The sequence below is a fragment of the Bos indicus x Bos taurus genome, chromosome 3 (genome assembly GCF_003369695.1).
Source record: "Bos indicus x Bos taurus breed Angus x Brahman F1 hybrid chromosome 3, Bos_hybrid_MaternalHap_v2.0, whole genome shotgun sequence".
NCBI lineage: Eukaryota > Metazoa > Chordata > Mammalia > Artiodactyla > Bovidae > Bos > Bos indicus x Bos taurus.
The window spans coordinates 82,640,992-82,661,852 of record NC_040078.1 but is presented as its reverse complement, the minus strand read 5'-3'; positions in this window follow the sequence as shown (position 1 = coordinate 82,661,852).

The following is a 20,861-nucleotide window of genomic DNA, read 5'->3' as shown; positions in this document are numbered from 1 at the left end:
TAAAAGGTACTAAACATTCTGTTCTAATTCCCTTCTGTCACTAATAGAGGTTAACACTGAGCTTTTAAAAAATAATTTGTTTGATGAACTTCTAATGGTGCTTACCAGGTTCTGGGCCAAGTGCTATGACATAATAATTTATGAGAGCTTGACTATCTCTACAAAGAGTTCCTGTTCATGTAATCCAACAATCAGCACATTCAGCACACTGACTGACACCCATCATGTGGCAGGCACTGTGTTGTACAGAGTATACATTGGTGCACAAAACAGAAAGCTCCCTGCCCTTGTGGAGCTTAGAGTTTAAGGGCAAACTCTGAAAAAGTAGGCACAAAAAAGTATATGATAATGATTTGTTTTTATGGCAGCACAGGAAATGGGGAGCAACACCAAGAACACGTGATGGGCGTCAGGGAGCAACAGAGAAACAAATCCTGGCGTTGCACTGGGAAAGAGCGTTCAGAGCAGGAATGTTAGCGTGTTTGTCCACCCTGACTGCAGCCCCAACTGCTCGTGGTGGGAGGCGTGCACAGGAAATGAACCAGGAGCCCTGGTGCACAGGAATGATACAAACCAATGCATATACATGATAGGTATTTCCTCAGAACACAAACCGTTAGCAATCTAAGCCCCTGGCTGAGTGAAAATTCCACTTTATAGTGTTTCTGTAACTGTATAGATACACAAGTGTTGTGTTACAGATCATTTATTCTACAAATATTAAACTGTTTACAGCATGATACTTACCACTGAAGCAAGCAACTCATCTTATCTCCTCCTCCAAGTCCTCTTTGATTGCTCCACTCCACTCTCTCCACACTCCCATGAGTTCTGTAATTCTCCTCCACATTCCATAACCTCCTGTGTGAGCATTTTTTACACTTTTATATCATTGAATTATTTTGTTTTTCTCATCTTCTAGACTGTGAACATCTTGAAGGCAGACATGTCTTAATTGCCTCTGTCTTCCCACAGTCTAGCTTCTTAGTTTGGATTTCCCCAGCAGGAGACTCTCAGACAAGCATTCAGGTACAAATAGTTTATCTGGGAAATGGAGAAGACTAGGGAGAGGAAACAGCAGAGGGAAAGAGGCTAATAAGAAAGTGAAAGTGTGGTCACTCAGTCATGTCTGACTCTTTGCAACCCCGTGGACTGTAACCCACCAGGCTCCTCTTTCAATGGGGAGACATTGTCAATAGGCAAGAATACTGGAGTAGATTGCCATTCCCTTCTCCAGGGGATCTTCCTGACCCAGGAATAATCAAGCAAGATACCAATCCCTCTGGAGAATATGTCCACATGTTGTCCCACTAAGGGGTAGGGCAGCTGGGCATTTATCCACTGACTCCCCATCTGTTGGTCTTCTTACAGACCAAATGTGCTCCTGGGACCTGAAAACGCCCTCAGGCAGAGTCATAGGTGCTTACAACCTTCAGAACATGGAGGTGAGTGCCAAGGAATATGGGTGGGGCACCAACAGCATCTACTGGACTTGTCAGTGCCTGGCACCCAAGGGCTGCTCAGTAAGCTTTGATGGCTCAATGTAACAAAACAGCTAAGCAGCACATGTGGTTAAGGAATACTATTTACTATGTGCTCCATGGGCAAAGTCCTGTTATTGACATGGCATCGAGCAAGCAGTGAAGTGTTAGGTCTGGGGGAACCTTTGCAGGGGGTGGTTGTTTCTGCAGTAATCATGAACACAATAGTGAAGAACTGTATTATTTTAACCCTTCCACTCCCTTTTGCCCAGTTCCCATGTAAGAAATCTGTTAGTGCAGTGATTCCATCTGTGTTTTCTCACCTGCAGGTGTTAGGGACTCAATTATCAGAGCATGCTAAGATGTTGTTATTTTCCGAAAGGATGTGAATTAAAGCAGATGTTACTTATGAATGATATTTAGTAGCAATGCCTCCAACTGGTTTGTTAACATACACACTTACAGTCAGATGGGGCCTCTTCCTTTGATCTTCCAGAGAGAGGACCACCAACCACCTTGAAACTCCCTCATTTCTGGAAGTCCCTCTTGTTGCCCCTCTTGTTTAAAAGTGACACTGGGGATGCTAGCCCAGGACTTCACCAGATCTGGAGCTTCTTATAGCAGAATTTACATGAATAACCCCATTCAAGGCTTAATCCAATAAAAAAATGAATATACCCTATAATTTTAAAAGATGTGACTCCAGAAAAATAACAGTCATTCCCACATGTTCCAATATAAGATTTCTGGTATCAGAATGCCTGGGTCCTGAACTTCCTTTTCTCATCCATAAAACAGGGATAATAATAGTTCCTTTCCCACAAAGTTGTAATAAGGATTAAAGGAGTAAATACATGTAAAGATCTTAGAATAATGCTTAGCTTTTTTAATAGTTTCTAGTGCTATACTAGACACTGAGTGACCATGAAATGATCCATTCATTCATTCATTTATACAAAAATATTTATTGAGCATCAACTCTGTGCTAGTCACTGTACTTCTGCTTCATTGACTATACTAAAACCTTTGTGTGGATCAAACAAACTGTGGGCAATTCTTCAAGAGTTGGGAATACTAGACCACCTGACCTGCCTCTTGAGAAATCTGTATGCAGATTAAGAAGGAACAGTTAGAACTGGACATGGAACAACAGAATAGTTCCAAACTGGGAAAGGAGTACGTCAAGGCTGTATATTGTCACCCTGCTTATTTAACTCATGTGCAGAGTACATCATGAGAAATGCTGGACTGGATGAAACACAAGCTGGAATCAAGATTGCCAGGAGAAATATCAATAACCTCAGATATGCAGATGACACCACCCTTAAGGGAAAAAAGTGAAGAGGAACTAAAGAGCCTCTTGATGAAAGTGAAAGAGTAGAGTGGAAAAGCTGGTTTAAAACTCAACATTCAAAAAATGAAGATCATGGCATCTGGTCCCATCACTTCATGGCAAACAGATGAGGAAACAGTGGAAACAGTGACAGATTATTTGAGGGGACTCCAAAATCACTGCAGATGGTGACTGTAGCCATGAAATTAAAAGACACTTGCTCCTTGGAAGAAAAGCTATGACCAACCTAGACAACATTACAAAGCAGAGATATTACTTTGCTGACAAAGGTCGATCTGGTTAAAGCTATGGTTTTTCCAGTAGTCATGTATGGATGTGAGATTTGGACCATAAAGAAAGCTGAGCACCAAAGAATTGATGCTTTTGAACTGTGGTGTTAGAGAAGACTCTTGATAGTCCCTTCATTGCAAGGAGATCAAACCATCAATCCTAAAGGAAATCAGTCCTCAATATTCATTGGAAGGACTGATGCTAAAGCTGAAGCTCCAAAACTTTGGCCACCTGATGCAAAGAACTGACTCAATGGAAAAGATCCTGATGCTGGGAAAAATTGAAGGCAGGAAGAGAAGGGGATGACAGAGGATGAGATGGTTGGATAGCATCACCAACTCAATGGACATGAGTTTGAGCAAGCTCTGGGAGTTGGTGATAGACAGGGAAGCCTGGACTGCTGCAGTCCATGGAGTCACAAAGAGTTGGACATGACTAAGCAACTGAACTGAACTGAACTGAACCACAGTGAACAAAATAAAGCTGGTCCTGACCTTTACAGAGTTTACAATTATAAAAGAAGACAAAGAAGGTTATGATGGACCAAGACCTCAGCTGACAGGGTAAGGGTCAGGGGAATCTTCCTGTGAATGAGGACTATGCTAGGACCTGGGAACTTGGAGTAGGCAGGCAAAGTGTGTTCCAGATGGGCATCGGCATGTGCCATGTTCTGAAAGTGAAAGATGGCAGAGACAGAGTGACTCACTGTAGCCATGATATGGAGGGATGGTGAGAGGGAGTCTGGGGAAGAAGACAAGGAGGTGGGTCACGAAGCGCCTATCTGTACTGTTTTTGTGCTGCTCAATATCCTTGGAACAAATGGGTGAGTGGGGAGGAAACACACCAAGTTTACCACTCTTGGCGCATCACCCACATGGACTTACATTGTAATTTTTAGTGTAAGTGTACACCTATTTTCACCCCATCACATTGTGAATTCCTTGAGTATAGGAACCATGGGTCTTATATTTCTTTGAATACTCTCCAGCCACTGCTAACCTTCTTGGTAATTGGGTCTCCAACTAGCCATCTTTTAACACCTCTCTTTTAACTTCAGGCAAGAGTACTGGAGTGGGGTGCCATTGCCTTCTCTGTTTTAACACCTCTTACATGATCTCAATTCCAGTGTTATTCTCTTTGATCTGAGAAGCAAGTCTCCATCACCTGCTAAGGACCTCAACACCCTGCCTTGATCTTATCTGACCTTCCCACCACCTTGAACTAGACTTTTCCCTCTATTCCCTGTCCTGAGATTACAATCAAAGCTTCCCAATTCTGTTTACCTCTTTACTGGGACACCTTCTAATTTCCCATCATCATTCCCTGCAGCAGTTTTATCACTTATGAGACCCTCCTTTCACCCTAATGTTAACAGCTTGTTTAGACCAACTGTTTTGATTTTTACCTGTGAGATACAATGCAGTGAATAGCAATGCCTTTGGAGTCACACACATCTGAGCCTTAATCCCACCTCCTAGCTGTGAGATCTTAAGCAATTTTCTTAATCTTTCTGGGCTCTATTTCTTTCATCTGTAAAATGGGACTAAGAAAAACACTTACTGCAGGGTTGTTGTGAGGATTAAAAATTGTTATAGAAGTAAGATGCTCATTAAATGTTGGTACCTGTGTCCCTGATGACAGAGACAGCTTGTATAGTTCCCAAGGCTTAAACTTTCCATGTTTACCCTTTCTTTTGTGGTTGAGTCCATCCTCAGAAATCTTGTAAAATAGTCATTAGGGTCAACGCAAGATAATTTCTTGGCACAAAAAAGCTCTCATTTCCAAGATTTATCCTGTAAATGTAAGTCATTCTCATTCTCAGTTTCTAGGATGTTTTTCAAACTTACCTATGCATGGTAACTCTAGACCTAAGACATATGGGCAGAGATCACTGAAAGAGAGCAAGCCATCCTGAAGCTGTTTTTCTCTAGAGCAACATGTGTATGGTATCCAGAACAATGAGATGCTGATTGCCAGGCCAAACTTCCGACAAGAATCTAATGAGCTATAAACCCCTGGAACTCTGCTCAAGTCACTGATGGAAACAGCAGCAGCATCCAAGCCCTTGCATGGAGTCACTGTTTTATCATTAGACTGAGTATGTGGTGGACCCAGGAGTATGCAGATGAGAGAAAAGGAGTGAGGGATGAGGAAACAAATTGAAAAGCATACACTGAGAAAGGAAGAGAGATGAAAACACAACTCATGAATATAATTATAAGATCTTCTTAACTACCGAAGTTTGGGAAAGCCAAACTGATTCCAAGGGAGCTTAATGAATATTAGTACTGGCCATGGGGCTTCCTTGGGGAGAACTGTGAAGGGCATCATGTCAGTCTTTCTGCCCCTTTTGCATATCTCTCGCTCTCTCATTTCCATGTTCTCACTACCTGGCACTTAAGATTGAGGATGGGAAGGAAAGCATGAAAGAAGAGGAGGAGAGAGGGGAGGAGGAAGGAAGGGGATTGCCAGCTCAGGGAGCACCAACTGCTACAATGTGTCCGGGGCTCTGCCAGCCACTTCTCATTCCTTAATTCAGTGTTGGGAGCATGTGCACTGGCAGCAGACAGACCTGCTTCAGGGGCCACCCCGGTCCAAACCTGGCAAGTGGCCTGGGTTCTTTATATGTAAAATAACACGGAGGTGATCAGAAGCATGAAATAAGACACCCTGTATGAAGCCCTTAGCATACAGTTGAGATGCTCAACAGTCTCTTAATATTATTTCACTTAACTCCTATTATTTCACTTTACTCCATAACAGAGGGAAGTGAGGCTCTTATCCCCACCTTGGGATGAAGACATGCGCAGGTGGGACATTGAGGAGAAAGTGAGCGGCATGAAAGTGAAGGCCATGCCAGCCTAGGTCACTGCTGAACCAAGCACGTGGGCAGTTATGGGCATGGAAGTCTTCCCTGGGCTTCCCTGGTGGCTTAGTTAGTAAAGAATCACTGCAGTGCAAGAGACTGCCAGCAATACAGTAGGCCTGGGTTCAGTCCCTGTGTAGGGAAGATCCCTTGGAGAAGAAAACAGCAACCCATCCAGTCTTCTTGCCTGGAAAATCCCATGGACAAAGGAGCTTGGCAGACTACAGTCCATGGGTCACAAGTGTTGGACACAACTTAATGACTAAACCACCACCACCAAGGCTTCACTAAGTATCTGTGGTTGAGAAGGAATTCAAATTCAGTGGCTGATCCAAAGCCAGCATCCTCTCCAATACCAATTTCCTGTCCCCAGACAATCCTTTGTCTTTGTGGACAGCAGTTGAATAGTAGTTAAAAGCACAGGCTTGAGAGCCCTCAAGTCTCAAGTTACAGAACTGTTTTGTGAGCCAACTATTGATACATTTATTGTACTCTTCATTTTCCACCCTCACTCCACCCCCTAGTAGAGTCCTTTTTGTTTGTTTGTTTTTTGACATCCCAGAGTACCTCAAAGGGAACAGAGTAAAAGGATTATTTGGGAGCCAGAGTCTCGAAGAAAAATCCCATCCTTGGAGGTAGTATACTGGTGGCAGAAAGGAAAAACCTCAGGGAGAGAGTTAGGATGGTGTGTCTGGGGTTTGTTTTATATTCAGTTCAGTTCAGTTGCTCAGTCGTGTCTGACTCTTTGCGACCCCACGAATCGCAGCGCGCCAGGCCTCCCTGTCCATCACAAACTCCCGGAGTTCACCCAGACTCATGTCCATCGAGTCAGTGATGCCATCCAGCCATCTCATCCTCTGTCGTCCCCTTCTCCTCCTGCCCCCAATCCCTCCTAGCATCAGAGTCTTTTCCAATGAGTCAACTCTTGACATGAGGTGGCCAAAGTACTGGAGTTTCAGCTTCAGCATCATTCCCTCCAAAGAAATTCCAGGGCTGATCTCCTTCAGAATGGACTGGTTGGATCTCCTTGCAGTGCAAGGGACTCTCAAGAGTCTTCTCCAACACCACAGTTCAAAAGCATCAATTCTTCGGTGCTCAGCTGTCTTCACAGTCCAACTCTCACATCCATACATGACCACTGGAAAAACCATAGCCTTGACTAGACGGACCTTTGTTGGCAAAGTAATGTCTCTGCTTTTGAATATGCTATCTAAGTTGGTCATAACTTTCCTTCCAAGGGGTAAGTGTCTTTTAATTTCATGGCTGCAGTCACCATCTGCAATGATTTTGGAGCCCAGAAAAATAAAGTCTGACACTGTTTCCACTGTTTCCCCATCTATTTCCCATGAAGTAGTGGGACCAGATGCCATGATCTTAGCTTTCTGAATGTCGAGCTTTAAGCCAAATTTTTCACTCTCCACTTTCACCTTCATCAAGAGGCTTTTTAGTTCCTCTTCACTTTCTGCCATAAGGGTGGTGTCATCTGCATATCTGAGGTTATTGATATTTCTCCCGGCAATCTTGATTCCAGCTTGTGTTTCTTCCAGTCCAGCGTTTCTCATGATGTACTCTGCATAGAAGTTAAATAAGCAGGGTGACAATACACAGCCTTGACGTACTCCTTTTCCTATTTGGAACCAGTCTGTTGTTCCATGTCCAGTTCTAACTGTTGCTTCCTGACCTGCATACAGGTTTCTATTAGATGGGAGCAAAAAAAAAAAAAGTGAAGGAAAAGAGCTTTGGGAGGAAGCTAATAATTAGTGAGCAATGACTGTACACTCACTCTGCTTGGTATTTTATATGCTGTATCTCATTTCATGCTATCAAATTTTGGAAGGAAGATTCCCATTTTACAGATTAAGTCAGAAAGGATAAGCACCTTGGTTAGTTTAACCTGTTTTGTTAAGTGGCAAAATGAGTTTCACTTCCAGGTTGGTTTGTCTCCAAAGCCCATGTTCTTTCTACAAGTACAGTCTGCCTCTCTTTAAGTTAAAGAAAATAGATTTGTCAGGCTTTTAAATTTACCACAAAGTTTCATCTTCTCTCAGGTGTCCATGAGGAGGTGATTTTCTGTGTTTGGAAAGAATACTCATGTCTCTGTTCTGCTCTCAAGATCCTACTCTTCCCTTTTTAATACTGTACGCTGATCAATTGATCAGTGTAATATGGAGTCTGTGGGTCCCTGGAATTTTATTCTATAGTCAGGCCACAAACTTGTGACTACTTTTAAAAATAATTATTTGTACTCAACATGAATTTTTTAAGAAGATAAGCATATTTTTAGATTTTAAAATATAATATTGATTCTGATAACACAAAAGAGAAGGAGGTGACAAGTCAGAGCGCTGGTTTAAAGACTGAACCCCGTAAAATTTATAGGCAATCTACAGTGAAGCTAAATCTAACAGCCATGAAACAAAAAATAGCACAGTCACTTTACAGGGGTTTTCCAGGCAACTCTGGAATTCAAGTGTCCAAGTTCAGCCTATGTAATAAAAGAGAGTTTATGATGGTTTTCCAATAGAAACAGAAGATGGAGAAAAGAACACTTGTATTCGTGAGCATCCTAAAACCAAAAGCCCCATGAGGAAAGTTTACTAAGTGTGAAACATTTGTTTTGAAAAGAAAGGATCCTAAACCATAAAGGGCACAAAATCCATCATTAACCCAGGCAGCCATAGAAACATTCATTCATTCATTCTTGCAGCAAAACCTTCATTGAGCACCTACTATTGGATACAATGGCAAACAAATGTCCAGCAGAAGGGGTGTAAAGCTAATTAAGGCATACTTCCTGCCCTCAAGGAAATCTTATCATCTGAGAGGTGAGACAAAGTGATTATCAAATAAATGCAATGTTTGAGATCTTATCCTAAGAGCAGGGTTTATTGGGTGCTTTCCAAATGCCATAGTTAGTTTTAAGCACTTTCTATGTTATTAACTCATTTACTCCTTATAACAGCCCTGTGAAGTGCATGTCCAGTTGCTCAGTTGTGTTTGACTCTCTGCAACCGCATGGACTGTAGCCCACCAGGCTCCTCTGTCCATGGGATTTCCCAGGCGAGAACACTGGAGTCTACTGCCGTTTCCTCCTCCAGGGGATCTTCCTGGCCCAAGGATCAAACCCACAGTCTCCTGCATTAGCCGGCAGATTCTTTACCACTAAGTCACCTGGGAAGCCCATTCTAGGAAGTAAGTACTATTCAGTTCAGTTCAGTCGCTCAGTTGTATCCAACTTCTTGCAACCCCATGGACTGCAGCATGCCAGGCCTCCTTGCCCATCACCAACTCCCGAAGCTTGCTCAAATTCATGTCCATTGAGTTGGTGATGCCATCCAACTTCTGTGATCCTCTTCTCCTGTCCATGGGATTCTGATACTCAAAGTCACACACACAGGCACACACTCAGACACATACAGCATCAAAATGGCCTAACAATTTTGGGGCGCCCCTGGGCTTCCCTGGTGACTCAGAGAGTAAAGAATCTGCCTGTAAGGCAGAAGACCCAGGTTCAACCTCTGGGTCAGGAAGATCTCCTGAGAAAGGAATGGCTACCCACACCAGTGTCCTTACCTGGAGAATTCCATGGACAGAGGAACCTGGTGGACTACAGTCCACGGGGTCCCAAAGAGTCGGACATAACTGAGCAACTAATACTTCCACTTTTTTCACTTTTTCACTGAACCTCAAAGCTAAAGTCATTTATTTAATGGAGCACAGTCTTCACTAATCTATAAGGTAACATCTTACATTGTAGAATAAGACTTCACTGTGTTCAAATTTAAGGAAAATGGGATTATTTACCTGGTGTGAAACATTACACCTCACTCTCTCATTGTATTTAATAAATTACCTCCGCCATCTTCTTTTATCAATGGAGAAATTGGGCAACAGAGAACTTAAGCTACCTTCTCAAAGCCACAGCAAGATGATGTGGGAAACATGAAATATTTATTTATCCACCGCGTGTTCCCCTCCAATGCTGCTTCTCCTTCCACTTTAAGAGAAAGTTAGAAAATTATGGCGAGAGAGGGACAGAAAATTCTGCATAAAAGAAAACATTGAAAAAAATACAAATGTGGTCTAATTTAATTTCCAATACATGTCTCCACTTTCAGCTTTGAAAAAAAAGGTTAAAATGCAATTCTCCGAAACGAAGTTATTCGACAGAGGAATATTAACCTCCTCGCCCCCTTGTACTTTGACTCGTTTTATCTCCTTTTCATTTTTGTTTGTGGGTCTATTCATTTTGGTGAGGCCAGGCACGTTGCTAGGTAACAGGCCCATCGCGGGCTAGCATGTTAGTTTGTCTGGCTGGCCCGGGTGGCAGACTTCCCTAGTGCTAGCTGCCGGCAAAGCAGTCTCTTACAAAAAGCATTTATCACCGAGCAGGCAGCGTAATGGCCACTCAGTGGAGGGGAAATTGAGCTGACCTGAAGGCCAAAGCTGTTAGGGAGACTGGTGGGAAGGGTAAGAGGGTCACAACACCCTTTTCCCACCCACTTAGTGGGCAGTAAGCGCTAGCACAGCCCAGCCACTGTGTTCACTAACATATCCCGAGGCTTTGCACCTGAAATAAATGTTTGCTTGACATTAACGATAAAAAAAAAAAAAAAAAAGGAGGAGAAAAAATAAAATCGGTTTGCTCCCAGAACAATGAGCTATGTGATTTAAAGTTAGCCAAAGTTCCCTCAAGATTTGATTTTCGGTGGTTATGCTAGAGGGGAGATTCTAAATAATTAGTGTATTCGGATAGTGGCCATAGAAACATTTCTTTCCGTAGCTTCATGAATTTGAAAGTAGTGAATCTAAATAGCTGTGTTTTTTAGATTTCTCCCTTCACCCCATTAATTGCACAAGTTTTACATATCAAATGCTGGTCATTGCTAAATTTATAATATTTTCAATTCCTGTTGAATTACTTAATGACCATTTCCTTCAATATTCATTTATGCTTAGCATGAAATAAAGTTTAAAATGAAAATTGAGAATTTTTAATACTATATTTAAATATGCTTCTGATGCTTCTGTATACAATGTTAAAGATTTTTCTGGAAACATCCCTATTTCTTTACTTTTTTTGGAATTCTTTTTTGTGACTAAAAACAGAACAAAAAAATGGCATTACAAAAATAAGAAATATATGTGTAGGGCATAAAAGGATAAAAATCATATAAACAGTATGAAAACTTATGGACATGAGGAAGGAGGAGGAAAGAGAGGGTGGGACAAATAGAGAGAATAGCATGAAAACATATACATTACCATATGTAAAATAGATAGCCAATGGGAATCTGCTGTATGATCAGGGAAGCCAAACCGGGGCTCCGTGACAACCTAAGGGGTAGGATAGTGTGGGAGTGGTAAGGGAGGTTCAAGAGGGAGGGGACAAATGTACACCTATGGCTGATTCATGTTGATATATGGCAGAAACCAATACAATATTGTGAAGCAATTACTCATCAATCAAAAATAAATAAATTTAAAAAACAGCATGAAGGCTATACATGGATGTATTTCATATTAGCTACGTAGAAATCTCAGCAAGTTTCAGTTGTGGAGGACAGCAGAAATTCCTTCCCTATACCATTGGTTTTTCTCAATCAACTACAGGCTAAGTACTTTGTACTTGAACTCTAAAACTATATGTCAAATTATATAAGGGGGTTTAAGTGTTCTTGCATGGAAAAGTAGGCACTAAATATTATCCAGAATTTTGTTTTTAATAAGTCACCTCAATATTCTTCTTTACTTGGGTGCAAATTTGTCTTTTGTTTTTCAAATAAGAAACATGTAACGTCAGACAAAGATGTTAGCTGTAACACAGACACAGGACAACAATTTTATTACTGTGAAAAATCAAATGCTTGGAGCAACCGAAAGCGCTAAGGGTAGATTTTCAGTAGCACTCAAAATTCTCTCACTTTAGAAGAATTAGGCTTCTGGCCTTCACGAGATGCCAAATTTATAAGCCCACCAGAGCCTCTGTGTTCTTTTTGACCAATTAGCCTCATTTTATACATAGGCAAGAGGAATTGCCACAGTTTTTCTTTGGAAATGGAACAGAGTTGAAAGCATAAAAAGGGCCTTTTTCTTCACTTTGGATCCACTGCTTTCAAACAACAATATTTAACCAACAAAAGAAGAGACCAAGTCAATCTCAGTTTTAGTGATTCCCTTGAAAGTCATCAAATAAAAACGTGAACTTTAAAATTGATTAGGATTAATTTCACTGACACTGTATCATAACATATATCTCTTTAGAGACTCATTTGTTGGGCTGCAGATGCAAAGAAAGTAAGGAAAGAAATAAATCAGAATACAATAAGGTAATTAGACTTTTGCCATTGATAGAATACTAAAAATGTCTGATTTATCAAAGCATTAACAAACAGAAGTAAACACAAGACTTATATTTTCTTACAAAATACCTAGAGAGGAAGATTAAAATAATAACCAAGACCATGTGTATCAATAAATTTAATTTATAAATATCACCCCATTGCTAAAAGATGCTCTTTCATTTGCTAATTTGAAAAGTACAACAGCAAGGGATGATTTATCAATCCAAGTGCCATTCTGATGTGTAACGGCTGTTCGCATCTCCATGGACATTTTCTTACCCAGATGAGAGAGTTCTAGTGAATCTGAAGTACAGCTGAATAAATAAAGTTACTTAGTCTTTTCCTGCAGTCATTATCTTCAATCTGAAACTAAACAAATATATTTATAGTGTTTTTCTTCATCATGATCTCAATCCCAGTGTGCTTACAGTAAGAAAAATAGCTACTCATGACAGGTATTGTCCTAAATGTGTATGTGTTATGTTGTTATTCAGGGGCTAAGTCATGTCCTACTCTTTGTGACCTCATGGAGTGTAGCATTCCAGGCTCCTCTGTCCTTCACTATCTCCCATTTGCTCAATTTCATGACCATTGAGTTGGTGATGCATTCTAACCACCTTATCCTCTGCCACCCCTTCTTTTTTTCTCTCTCTCTTCAGGGGGTCACAGCCTTGTGGTGGCGAAGAGGCTTGTATAACTCAATGAAGCTATGAGCAGTGCCGTTCAGGGCCACCCAACATGGGTCACAGTGAAGAGTTAAAACGTGGTCCACTGGAGAAGGAAATGGCGACCCACTCCAGTATTCTTGCCTAGAGAACCCCTATGCAGTATTTTAAAAAGTGTGTATGTACATTATCTCATTTAATTCTAACAACAGCTCTGTAAAGCAGATCTTATTATTACCTTCACTTATCAATGAGAAAAACGAGTCTGATAGAGGCATGACAATTTGCTTTTGATAAATGAATTGAAATTTGAACCCAGGCTTGTCCAACTCCAAAATATGTGCTCATAATCACTATAATGTACTTGTAAGTCTTGAGAATTAAAATTCTTTCAAGACAAACTGTAATGCTAATTATAGCAATTATAACTTAATATAAACTGTTACATAAAAACTTAAGTTTCAGTGAAGGAATTTTAGTGGTGGAAGAACCTCAGGAGCCAGTGAAATTCAATTTTCACTTCCCAGATGAAGAAGTGGGGGTGATTTACCAAGAAGCCCATGTAAAGTTATTGTATGGACATATGATTGAGTGGTTGTCCCACCAAGTAAGTCATTGTACTTTTGTCTAGTGTATTTACTAGTAGTAAATATAAAAAGCTAGTATATTTAAAATATTATTCAATATGGAACATATCTACCTATACAAAATTGTCAGGGAGACATATCTGCCCAAGATGAGGTGAAATTGTCTTCAAAGTCAAGGGAAATCAACCTATTTCACTCCATACTGGCTTCTCTCATGATGTCTCTATGTCAGGCACTGGGACACAGAGATGAAGTGTTTTCAGTCAAGGCTTTGCACGGTAACAAGGACCACAGGAATTCTTATGAATTTTAAGAAATTTACTTGAAATTTAATTTGAAGACCTGCTGCTGCTGCTGCTGCTAAGTCGCTTCAGTCATGTCCGACTCTGTGCGACCCCATAGATGGCAGCCCACCAGGCTCCCCGTCCCTGGGATTCTCCAGGCAAGAACACTGGAGTGGGTTGCCATTTCCTTCTCCAATGCAGGAAAGTGAAAAGTGAAAGACCTAGCCTGAGGTTAATATAAGTAATGTGTATGAACACTAAAACAGGTGCTACTCCCTGAGTGTGGCAAAGCTCAGCCTCACAAGCAAAAGGCGTCTGAGCCTGAAGCCATATTCCTTTTGGAGGTGGGAATGGAAACAAAACAACTTAGACGAAACATCCCTTGCAACCTGCAGTCTACCCAAGGAATTGCTGAACCACATTGTGATGCTGTCCCCAGACAGTCCATTGAGCAGAATTCTCTGGAGACTTTTCCTAATCAGACCAGGAGGAGCTCAGAAAATTATGAAATCATGTTACATAAAAAGAGAGTCAAAGAATAGAAAGTAAAATAATTCAATGGGCTTAGATGAAGGAGTACCTCTTTTTTCTTCTTTTTTAATTGGAGGATAATTACCTTAAAATATTGTGTTGGTTTCTGCCATACAACGTCGTGAATCAGCGATAAGTATACATATAACCCTCCCTCATGAGCCTCCCTCCCACACCCACCTCTCTAAGTCATCACAAAGCACCAGGCTGAGCTCCCTGTGTTATACAGCAACTTCTCACTATTTCACACATGGTAACCTCAGATATGCAGATGACACCACCCTTATGGCAGAAAGTGAGGAGGAACTAAAAAGCCTCTTGATGAAAGTGAAAGAGGAGAGTGAAAAAGTTGGCTTAAAGCTCAACATTCAGAAAACTAAGATCATGGCATCTGGTCCCATCACTTCATGGGAAATAGATGGGGAAACAGTGGAAACTTATATGCAGAGTACATCATGAGAAACGCTGGGCTGGAAGAAGCACAAGCTGGAATCAAGATTGCCAGGAGAAATATCAATAACCTCAGATATGCAGGTGACACCACCCTTATGGCAGAAAGGGAAGAGGAACTCAAAAGCCTCTTGATGAAAGTGAAAGTGGAGAGTGAAAAAGTTGGCTTAAAGCTCAACATTCAGAAAACGAAGATCATGGCATCTGGTCCCATCACTTCATGGGTAATAGATGGGGAAACAGTGGAAACAGTGTCAGAATTTATTTTTTTGGGCTCCAGAATCACTGCAGATGGTGACTGCAGCCATGAAATTAAAAGATGCTTACCCCTTGGAAGGAAAGTTATGACCAACCTAGATAGCATATTCAAAAGCAGAGACATTACTTTGGCAACAAAGGTCTGTCTAGTCAATGCTATGGTTTTTCCAGTGGTCATGTATGGATGTGAGAGTTGGACTGTGAAGACAGCTGAGCACCGAAGAATTGATGCTTTTGAACTGTGGTGTTGGAGAAGACTCTTGAGAGTCCCTTGGACTGCAAGAAGATCCAACCAGTCCATTCTGAAGGAGATCAGCCCTGGGATTTCTTTGGAGGGAATGATGCTGAAGCTGAAACTACAGTACTTTGGCCACCTCATGCAAAGAGTTTACTTACTGGAAAAGACCCTGATGCTGGGAGGGATTGGGGGCAGGAGGAGAAGGGGACGACAGAGGATGAGATGGCTGGATGGCATCACTGACTCGATGGACGTGAGTCTGAGTGAACTCCGGGAGTTGGTGATGGACAGGGAGGCCTGGCGTGCTGCAATTCATGGGGTCTCAAAGAGTCAGACACGACCGAGCGACTAAACTGAAACTGAACTGAACTGAACCTCAGATATGCAGATGACACCACCCTTATGGCAGAAAGTGAAGAGGAACTAAAAAGCCTCTTGATGAAAATTAAAGAGGAGAGTGAAAAAGTTGGCTTAAAGTTCAACATTCAGAAAACGAAGATCATGGCATCTGGTCCCATCACTTCATAGGAAATAGATGGGGAAACAGTGGAAACAGTGTCAGACTTTATTTTTGGGGGCTCCAAAATCACTGCAGATGGTGACTGCAGCCATGAAATTAAATGACCCTTACCCCTTGGAAGGAAAGTTATGACCAACCTAGATAGCATATTCAAAAGCAGAGACATTACTTTGCCAACAAAGGTCCGTCTAGTCAAGGCTATGATTTTTCCAGTGGTCATGTATGGATGTGAGAGTTGGACTGTGAAGACAGCTGAGCACCGAAGAATTGATGCTTTTGAACTGTGGTGTTGGAGAAGACTCTTGAGAGTCCCTTGGACTGCAAGGAGATCCAACCAGTCCATTCTAAAGGACATCAGTTCTGGGTATTCTTTGGAAGGAATGATGCTAAAGCTGAAACTCCAGTACTTTGGCCACCTCATGCGAAGAGTTGACTCATTGGAAAAGACCCTGATGCTGGGAGGGTTGGGGGCAGGAGGAGAAGGGGATGACAGAGGATGAGATGGCTGGATGGCATCACTGACTCGATGGCCGTGAGTCTGAGTGAACTCCGGGAGTTGGTGATGGATAGGGAGGCCTGGTGTGCTGCGATTCATGGGGTCTCAAAGAGTCAGACACGACTGAGCGACTGAACTGAACTGAATGAATATATTTCAATGCTACTCTTTAAAGAGGACTTCTTGTTTTATAAATATCAATATGTGTAAACTCAACTAATTCAATATCCTTGTAAGCAAAGTCAGAGAATTTCAGTGATTTTGTCAAGGTCAAACATCTTGAAATGAGAAAAAGAACCAAGATCTCTTGACCTCGGTTCCATGATTCTTCCACTGTCCCAGATTGCTTAAACCAGTATCAATGCACAGTACATATATAAGAAAGATAGGAAAAGAGTAGAAAACTGGTACACTTATTTAATGATGTGTGTATATCAAGATGGAATAAAATTCACAGTGTAATTTCAGACAATAAAGCTACAAATTTCTAACTTCAAAGTTATTTTGAACATGTCCACAAAAATATTTTTATAGTCTCCACATAATGAGATACACTGTCTTAATAGCCACTTACATGAACCCATGAGCATTAAAATATAAGACACAAACAGCTCAGTATACTATCTCTAATACCTAAGACTTTTCTCCATGCAGTATAGAAGGCCCCCAAATTGTCATTAGCATGGTAAGTTGCTCAACATAAATGTCCTCAGATTTTCAAATTACTTTGCCATATCTGACCTGTCATGGAGTCAAAAGAAGAAAAAGCAAAGATTGGAAATATCCTGATATGTTGAAAGTGACAGTTTCTTTGGGGTTTGACTTTCTGAATTATAAATTCCTCAGGATGGAAATTTTCTTCTTCATTTGGCACATTTATCAGCTGCAAACGATTACATGACTATGTAAAAATTGGCAATAAAGAAATCTCAAGAATATGGAATAGAAACTGACATGTAGTAAGAAATTCAATAAAGTATTTGATAAGTGAATGAATGAATAACTCTTATTTTCTTCAATCACTTTCCAAATGATATCAAACAAATTGCATTCACAAAAAATTACAGTATGGTTTTATATAGGTAAACTTTGAGCTTTCTTGAGGAGAGTGAGCTCTCTCTAATTTGTGCTTTATAGAGTCTTCTTTGAAATATAATAATCTATGTTACAATAACGTAATTAATACAAAGGTGTTGTATCACTCCTTTTTCTTTCAGTGATGCACCATTTTCTTTATATTGCTTGACTGAGAAAATATTTCCCTTAATGCAGCACAACTAGAACTTAAAACAGTGTTAGAAATAGCTCTGCATTTTACAAAAGTCTAATCTTCTCGTAGGATGAAATAGGATTATTTTTCATCTTAAAATATCAGCTATAGGACTTTCAATATGTTCACTATACATGCAAAGTATGGATTTAAGGAATTAATTCTTATAATTTGGGCAGGGAAATAGTCATCAAACTAAACGGTTTAGAACAAACATTTCTTGAGCAATTACTAAGTGCCATGGTAAACTTAAAAATGAATGAAAGATAGTGCTTGCCTTCAGAAACAAATTCTGTGGAGTTCCAAGGGAAATAAAATGGATATGACAACACACACTAGTCTTCCCGCCCCCTAATCCTTATCCTCAGGTAATATGTTCCAAGACCCCAAAGGATGTCTGAAACCATGGTCATCTGCTTTGGTTGTCAGAATCAGAAGATGCCAATGGCTGGGAGTCCTGGGAAGGACAGGGTGGAAAAGCATTAGATTTCATCACACCATTCAGAACAGTGCCAAATTTAAAACTTAAGGATTGTTTATTTCTGGAATTTTCCATGTAAGGTTTTTGGACCATGCTTGACTGTAGGTAATTAAAACTTTAGAAAGTGAAACCGTGGATAAGGGGGTAAAATACTACTGTATTTTATTAGTATAAGTAAGATTCTATTAACAATGGTACATCAAGGAGTGGAGATGGACAACGAATGGTCTACACTAGGTACAGCATTATCTGTAGAGAATTAAATAAAATTAAAAAAAAAAAAGAAACATGTCCTGAAAAAAAATAAATAAGTAAAAAATAAAAAGCCTAAACACATCTTAGTCCATTTACTATCACCATGCACTGGCAATTCAACTGGGGTTAAAGAGTGTCTCCCCAGGAAGTTCATGTCCTTCTCAGAACCTCAGAATGTAACCGTATTTGGAAAAAGGGCTGTTGCAGATGTAGCTAGTTACAATGATGACATGCTAGAGTAGGATGGGCCCTTAATCCAATGATGGATGTCCTCATTTTCTTCATGGTGTCTTATTTCTCCAAATGAAGAACAGAAAAAAAGATACACAGTGGTCAATACAGACAAAGAGCACCATGGGGTGAAGGGAGAGGATTGGTGCATCTAGAAGCCGGAAAACATCGAGGCTTGCCAGCAACTGCCTGAAGCCAGAAGAGAGACGTGGAACACAGTCTCCCTCAGTGCCTCCCAGAGGACCTGACCCTCCCAACACCTCGATCTCATACATCTGGCCTCTAGGACTATGAGAATAAATTTCTCTTGTTTAAAGCCACCCAGTTTGTGGCACTTTATTATGGCAGCACCAGAAACAAAAACCATGATTAATTCCTAACTACTTGTTATACCACTGAATATTAATATAATGTGGTCACTACTGAAGTGTATATTGTAATCATAATAGCTTATGATTAGTAGAATAATAGTCTGGAAGTAGCTGTGCTATGCTTAGTCGCTCAGTTGTGTCTGACTCTTTGCAACTCATGGACTGTAGCCTGCCAGGCTCTTCCATACATTGGGATTCTCCAGAATGGGTTGCCATGCCCTCCTCCAGGGGCTCTTCTCGACCCAGGGATTGAACCCACATCTCTTACATCTCCTGCATTGGCAGGCGGGTTCTTTACCACTAGTGCCACCTGGGAAGCCCCAGATTTGAACTTAGGAGTCCTCAATATCCGGGCTTCTCAGGTGGCAAGTGGTTAAAGAATCCGCCTGCCAGTGCAGGAGATGCAAGAGATGCAGGTTCGATCCCTGAGTCGAGAAGATCCCCTGGAATAGGAAATGACAACCCACTCCTGTATTCTTGCCTGGAAAATTCTGTGGACAGAGGAGCCTCGTGGGCTACAGTCCATGGAGTTGCAGAGTTGGACACCTAGGCATGCATGTGCCTCTTTAGCACACATCAAATACCCCAAGCCTTCACATCTTCATGCAGCAAATACCCTCTGCCTGGAATACTCTTCTTTATCTATTAAAATTCCATTCATTCTTCCAGACCCAGCTCAAAAGTCACCTCCTCTGCACTCTCCTTGCCAGTTTTCCCAGTCACAGTAGTTGTACACTCTTTGAGTCTCCTTCACATCTCTCTAACCACAAGGATAGACTTTGTCATGGTCTGGCTTAGTTGGTACTTGTCTCTTCCCTCCTCACCCCCAAATAGAACATGATGTTTTGGGGAGTGGAGGCATGTCTCATTAATCTTGGTCTTCACAGTGCGGTAGTTGGGTGCTTAATTCCTAGTAGACACAAGTCTGTATTTATTAAAGATGGACCTGAGTGTCAAGTCTGGCTGCATCCTTGACTAGATGTGTGAATCTGAGAAAATTCCTGAACCCTTCTGTCTTCATTGCTCTCATCTATAAACTAGTGATGATGAAACCTACTTGTGAGGTTGTAGTGAAGAAAAAGACAGATGAGATATGTGAAAATGCCCACACAGTGCAGGGCACGGAGTAAGCACAAGATAAATACTTTTTAAAAAAAGATTATGCTCCACTTACAGTTATAAATTGTTGGCTATATTCCCTGTGCTGTGCAATATATCCTTGTAGTTTATTTATTATATACTTAGCAGTTCTGCCTCTTAATCCCCTACCCCTATCTTGCTCCTCTCCCACTTACCTCTTCCCACTGGTAACCACTAGTTTGTTCTCTGTATCTGTGGATCTGTCTCTTTTTTGTTCTATACACTAGGGGTTTTTTTAGATTCTACATGTAAGTGATATCATATAGCATTTGTTTTTCTCTGCCTGACTTATTTGACTAAGCATAATACGCCTGCAATGCAAGAGACCTGAGTTTGATCCCTGGGTTGGGAAGATCCCCTGGAGAAGGGAAAGGCTACCCACTCCAGTATTCTGGCCTGGAGAATTCCAGGGACTACACAATCCATGGGGTCGCAAAGAGTCGGACACGACTGAGCGACTTTCACTTTCACTTTCAATACCCACCGCAAGCCCATCTATGCTGTTGCAAATGGCAAAATTTCGTTATTTTATGGCTGAGTAGTACTCCATTGTGTATATACACCACAACTTCTTTATCAATTTGTATGATAAATATCTTTTAAGGGAATAAAATAAATGAGTAAGGTGTCATAGTATAAAAGCAAATAATAATAATAAAACCCACCACTTATTAAGTAAGTGCCAGGCACTATTTTAGGTAGAACATATACATTACATCATCATTCTTCAAATTCCACCAGTTATTATCATAATCATCATTTCCTTTTA